The sequence below is a fragment of the Juglans microcarpa x Juglans regia genome, chromosome 5D, assembly GCF_004785595.1.
Source record: "Juglans microcarpa x Juglans regia isolate MS1-56 chromosome 5D, Jm3101_v1.0, whole genome shotgun sequence".
Classification (NCBI taxonomy): domain Eukaryota; kingdom Viridiplantae; phylum Streptophyta; class Magnoliopsida; order Fagales; family Juglandaceae; genus Juglans; species Juglans microcarpa x Juglans regia.
The window spans coordinates 14,357,378-14,364,090 of record NC_054602.1 but is presented as its reverse complement, the minus strand read 5'-3'; positions in this window follow the sequence as shown (position 1 = coordinate 14,364,090).

The following is a 6,713-nucleotide window of genomic DNA, read 5'->3' as shown; positions in this document are numbered from 1 at the left end:
TTAAAATAGACATATTAGGAGAAATAATAAGAAAAAGAAAAACATATTCGAAAAGATAAAAAGAAGCGTTTGTGAAGTGATTAAGATATGGTATTTGATTTTGCAAAAGTCTAGACGTTGGTGCAGCTTGGGCCTGCATGCGCATGGTATCTGACGTGGAGCGAAACGTACCGTTTTTAAGTAAGTAAAATGGTGCATTTAGATGCTTCTGAAGGAAGAGTTCGGCTTCGATGTTAATGCTACAAAATGGTGCGTTTTGTATTTTCTTTCTCTCAACCCGCTTGACTGCTCTCCCAGATCTCTTTGTGCGATTTCATCCCTATAGCATCATACTTGTTTCTCGAGCATCCCAAGCCATTTCTCTCCACCAACTCGGCATCTCTCCCAGCTATGGAAGTGTGACTTCATTCCTAACATAAACCTAGGTAACGACTTCATTTTCTTTCTCCCACCAACTCGATTTCACCCGAACCCTAACTCTAGGTAACGACTCCAATCGAAGTCCATTTTTGGCTTCATAAATTATTTTTATTTGTTTCTTTTGGTAAATTTGTGGATCTTCAGCCTAATATTGTGGATGAGTTTAAATTTTGTGGATAATTGTTATGTGAACCCGATTGTATGAAGATGGAATGGTTGTACATGAAGAAACCGGTTGACTCTTCCAGTGTGATCTTATGGCATATGAAAATGTGTATGTTTGAATAACATCAGAAGGTAGATGCAAAATTTGGTTTGGATTTTGATATGTGTTGGGAGGCTTCTGAGTGTATGGGAGAAGAAGGTTAAAGATCATTGAAGGCATTACTTTGAGTTTGTCCAAGGTTAAAGATTATTAAAGATCATATATTAATCCTGGTGCTAGACTTGGTGTCTTCTTTTTGGTGCTATACTTGCTGTCTCAGTGGCTAATTTTGGAATTTGGTCGTGTATTACTTTACTTCTCGGGCAACCTAGAGTGGCATTGACTTGATTCATGGTTTGCTGCTGGTGGTTTGGCACAACAAATCCTTGTGTAGTAGCAGGAAGGATTGGTGGCACGCTAGATGCAAGGTGTTGTGGCCCTCTCTCTTGGATGGCTTACTAGAATCAAGACCCAAAGGGCTTTTGTGCTGTTGGGTGAGACTGTGGGGAGTGGATGGGTTTCTCCTATTGTTGTCTTGCTAATTAATAGGATTAAGAGGCTGCTAAGGTAAGAAATAAGGTCGGTAGAAAAATATTAGGGCTGCTGGGAATAGCTTGGCAGCCCTTAACTTGCGTGGTTTGGAAATTTCCTAATGCTTCCTAATGTTTGGGGATTTTACTCTCAATTAAAGGTAGCAGCAGATTACATGCATATATGAGGTTCGTTTAAAGGCTTCCTATTTTGAAATAGTGCGTACGCTTTATGCTTTTGCATGATATAGTGCATATGGTTCTAGTTTCTATCCTGTGATATATAACGAATTTTGATTGCATTTTGCAACTATAATTTGATTATTTGCCTCTCTGCAAGATCATATTTTGCCCTCTTCTATTTATGTAAAAACTTTCAGTTCCCTCTTCTCAAGAGAATTGAAATCACATTCCTGGGATTCAATAAAATAGTTGTCTATATAACCTAGACTTTTTTTTTTTATAAGTTTTGCATAACGTAGACTTGCAAGAGAAACCTCATTTATTAGTTTTGATGTTTAGTTTATGTTTTTTTTTTTATTAATATTGATGTTCAGTTTATGTTTTTTTTTTCATTAATATTGATCTATACTTGCAAGAAATATAGTGTTCTTATTGTGGAAACTAACTAGAACAACAGAAAAAAGGCCACTATGTTGGTGTTAACTAGAATTTGCATTTGAAACAGAATCTTCTTTTGTACAATACTATATATATATTGAAGCAGACTTAAAGCAGAACATAATCTTCATTTGAAATGTCCATTGATTTTTTTTTTTTTTATATGATACTATATATCATAAATCTTGTGAAATTGATGATTATGTACAAAAACTAAAACAATAGTTCTAGGTGCTTGTCACAATACAGACAACCTTGTAGTAGTTGTCACAAAAACTAAAGTTAATACTTACGTCTATTAACAGTACTTAAAATGTCATCATCATCGATTGCTTCATCATCAATTGTTAATCATACTTTGATGAATTACCTAATGTGCACCTGTGGGAAACAAGTTGTATTAAGAATATCAAATACTCGAAGAAATCCAGGGCGACCATTCTTTAAGTGTCCACAGTTCAATAAAGAGGTACGTGTAGTTAACAGTGCTTACGCAAAATATACTGTTTTATTATTTCTGACTTGAAACATACTTTCTGACTTGTGTATAATTATGGAATACCATATTGTAAATATTTTAAATGGACAGATAATCAAGATGTCAAAGAGAAAGCTATTGTAACTAGAGAAGTAGAATTATTAAGGAAAGAGGAAGCGCTTAAAAGCAGAGAAGAAGAGCTGGGAAGAGGGAGCTCGCACTCCACAACGATGAAGCCTTGCTTCGGAAGCAATTAGCTTATATGCGGCGTGCACACACACTACTTCATGTGTCTTGACTGTTCATCATTTGTATTTCATTGTATTTGATGATCAAAGATAATGATGAAGAACTGGTGTTAGGGTCTTAGCATTTGTAACTTGAGTAAGGCACCTCATATGTACTTAAGACATGTACTTATGACTTTATTTAGCTTTAGTGATCTTCAAACCCATCATTGAGAATTCTAAGATGTACTTAAGACTTTATTTAGTTTTAGTGATTTTTGAATCCATCATTGAAAATTGTTGTATATTTGAGAATGTATTTAGTTTTGAAGTGTCATTTCTGCTTACGATAGTTGCATAGTTGCAATATTTTTTGAAATAAACATGTCAAAAATCCAGCTTACATGGATTGGATATGTTGATTCATAAGTAAATAATTGGTATGCTTAAAGTGATTTTTTCCCTTGACATGGCAAGTAGTATGCAAAGCATCCATTACAGCTACAGATATATAGAATCCGTATTTAAATTATATTAACCAAATTCAATCAAATTTACATAAAACTTGTACTTGATTATAAAATGACAGTTCAAATACATGTTTGTTCCATACATGAAGTTCCTCATAAACTACAAGTTTTGGACATTTTAATACATAAACAACAATAATCTTTATACAAGTAATCTTCTCATCAGCAATGATATGCATCCATGACATCCAAAGCAGACTTTTCTTGTACCTGATATGAGAAAATAACTTAAATTATATGTTTGCATAACAGTAATGAAAAAACACATTCACGAGTAAATTAGTAAAGTAATCTCAGCCAACACACAATTTAAAATCACCAACACACAACAACTTAAAATCACCACCAATACACTACATCTCCCACCACCAACACACAACATTTAATAGCACTACTAAAACACGTCTCACTACTACCAACACACAACATCACCAAAACATATGACTTTTGCAAATCTCCACTGCTACACAACATATCACCCCACCAACACAACTTCCTAAATCACTACCAATACACAACATCAAACTATCATCAAGTAACAACATACTCCACTAGCATTATTCAAACTACTTTCTGGTTGTGTTCCTTCTGCCGTCGAAAGTTGTGTTCCATCCATTTCTAGTTGCATCTGTGCATGTAATAGCAGAGAAAGTAAGATACACATAACAAAATATAAATACAATAAATAAGAAAATCAGGTAATTATATACTTTCATGTGTCCTCATCAGTGGGATTTGTACACTATCTTGTACCACTGGCTATTGTACATTTTCTTGGTTGGCCATCACAGATGTTTGTATAGTTTCTTGTGTACCCATCATCGATGTGTTGATTTAGTTTCCACTACTTTCCAATAATTCAGTGTCCAATCTACACCGCCGCTGACAATAAAAAAATAAGCAAAAAAAAAAAAAAATTATCAAGTACTATATAAGCAACATATGACACTGTATATCTATTATCAGGTAACCACTAATATAACTTGCATTCCATGTGCTCACCGGTTTGCTTTTTCCCTTGTCATTGCGGTTTTTAACAGCCTTAGTTTTTATTTTCTTCACATTTTCTTCCATCATCGACATCCTCCTCTTAGTCGGGGGTCTTCCCTTGCCTCTAACAACATGAAGACTTAGTACTTTTTTATAAACAAACAAACAGTTAATCAGATAACACAAATAATCAACACAATGATTTTGGTCACGAAGTGAAAACTCATTTGAAGAATGTCTTCAAAATCTAAAACCACTCCGGGTGTAAGCCACCACCTAAAATCCACTATAGAAAAAGTTTATTACAACCAATTTAGAGACACTCACAAAATCTTTGTAGTTCCTAAACTTGGCTTGCAACATCATGAGTGACCCACTCGATCTCTACACGCATGTAGTGTCGGAACTCCGACCTTTCTATAGCATCCCACGAGAACCTCTCGATCTCTGCATCAATAGCAGCTCCGAAAACCTTCCGGCCAAACAAAACGTCTACTTTAATGGACTTTGAATAATATTTGATCTTGAGTGTGGTGTGGTGGAGATGTGTTTGTCCAAGAGAGATTCAACAATGTGGAAAAGCTTCTCTCTATGGCTCTTGAGACAACTAGGGTTTTTGCTCTATTTCACCACACCAAAAGAACAGAAATAACCTGTTCTATTTATAGTCCCAGAAAGACACGGCGCTCAAAAATAGGTTGTCTTGAACATTGGCTCGAGCGAGGTGTCGAGCTAAGGTCGAGCGCACGTTGTCTTTTGAAACTGCTCGAGCGAGACGTCTAGCGCACATCGAGCGAACCTCTCTGTATGAGTTCTGCTCGGCGCCACGTCGAGCGCAAATCGAGCGAACCTCTCTGGATGGGTTCTGCTCGAGCGCACCTTGAGCGAACCACTCTGGATGGGTTCTGCTAGAGCGCCGCGTCGAGCGCACCTTGAGCGAACCTCTCTGTATGGTTCCGCTCGAGCGCTGCGTCGAGCGCACATCGAGCGAATCACTCTGTATTGGTTCCGCTCGAGCGCTGAGTCGAGCGCATGTCGAGCGAACCTCTCTGGAAGGTCCCGCTCGAGCGCCAGTTGAGCCATGTTGAGCACACTTCAGTCTTTTTCATATTACATTGCTTCAACACTTGTTACAACTCAATTTTACACAAGTTTTCACAAGAATATGCCAATCAACTAATTTTTCCCTCAACATTTTTGTATAACACTGTTACACAACTACATTATTGTTATCATAGTACTCTCAATGGTTTTTCTATTTTGTTCTTTAATGTCTCGTTTGTTACGCAGTTCGGATGAGATATTTTGAATAGTAGTGAGACTTTTAAGTTAAGATGAAATGAAATGGTTTTAACTTTTTAAAGATTTGATAAAGTGATGCGTCCCACCAATTATTGAGAAGTATTTAATTATTGGATGGAAAATATTATGAATATATTAAAAATAAGTAATATCTATTATTAATTTAAAAACCCATAAATATTTTGACTTTCCCAAAATATGTTTTTTGTAGTTGGCCGTAATTATTTCAATATTTTCAAATAGAAAATGCTAAATGCACTTAAGAAAAACTTACAAAAAACTTACTTCTCCAAATATCAGTTATTGATATGCTAAAAATCATGAAATTTGAAATTCAAAAGAAAACTAACAAAATAAATATTGTAAATAAAATTGTAAATAAAAGTGTAAGTATATGTAACACTACTCATTTCAAATATGATCACATTTCTTTGTTAAACAAAATTATTCTAATTATGATCTATTTATTATACTATATTTTACGAAATTCGAAATATGTTTTTCTTATTATATATTACAATAAAATAAAAAAATTTAATAGATAATTATATATATTAAAAATGTGGTAGTTATTTTTTCCCCAATTTTTTAGTTTCGAATTTTCTAATAAAATCCCAAACTTGCAGCCACCTTCAATTGTTAGGTGCACGCGTTGTCGTGCTGACTATTGGGATTTGAGGTGCAGGAGATCACGGTCTTATGTCAAATGGGCGGTGAAAAGCAATTGTTACATTAATGCACAGTATATAGAATGCAGAGATGAGTTAAAACATGGTTGAATGAGCGTTTAGATACATAGATAAAATAAGTTGTACAATTGAGATGAGATTGTTTGAGTCTTATCTGCGTATCCAAATCGAGCATAATTAGTAAAACATATTTCGAATTTTGTAAAATATAATATAATAAGTAGATCATAATTAGAATAATTTGTTTAACAAAAAAATGCGATCATATTTGAAAATATTGAAATAATTACAGCCAACTACAAAAAATATATTTTGGAAAAGTCAAAATATTTATGGGTTTTTAAATTAATAATATATATTCCTTATTTTTAATATATTCATAATATTTCCATCCATTAATTAAATACTTCTCAATAATTTGTGGCGTCCACCACTTTATCAAATTCTTAAAAAGTTAAAATTATTTCACCTCATCTCACTATCCAAACATACACTTTTTTACAAACCATTTCATTTTATTTTAACTCAAAAATTTCACTACTATTTAAAATATCTCATCTCATCTCATCTGAACTGCGTAACCAAACGAGGCATTAAAGAACAAAATATACCATATATCAAACTCACTTTTTCTTTTTTAGCTAACTTTTACTATACATCGTATATCAACTTCTCTATATCATTTAAATATAACTACCATTAAATTTGTAATATTCTCACA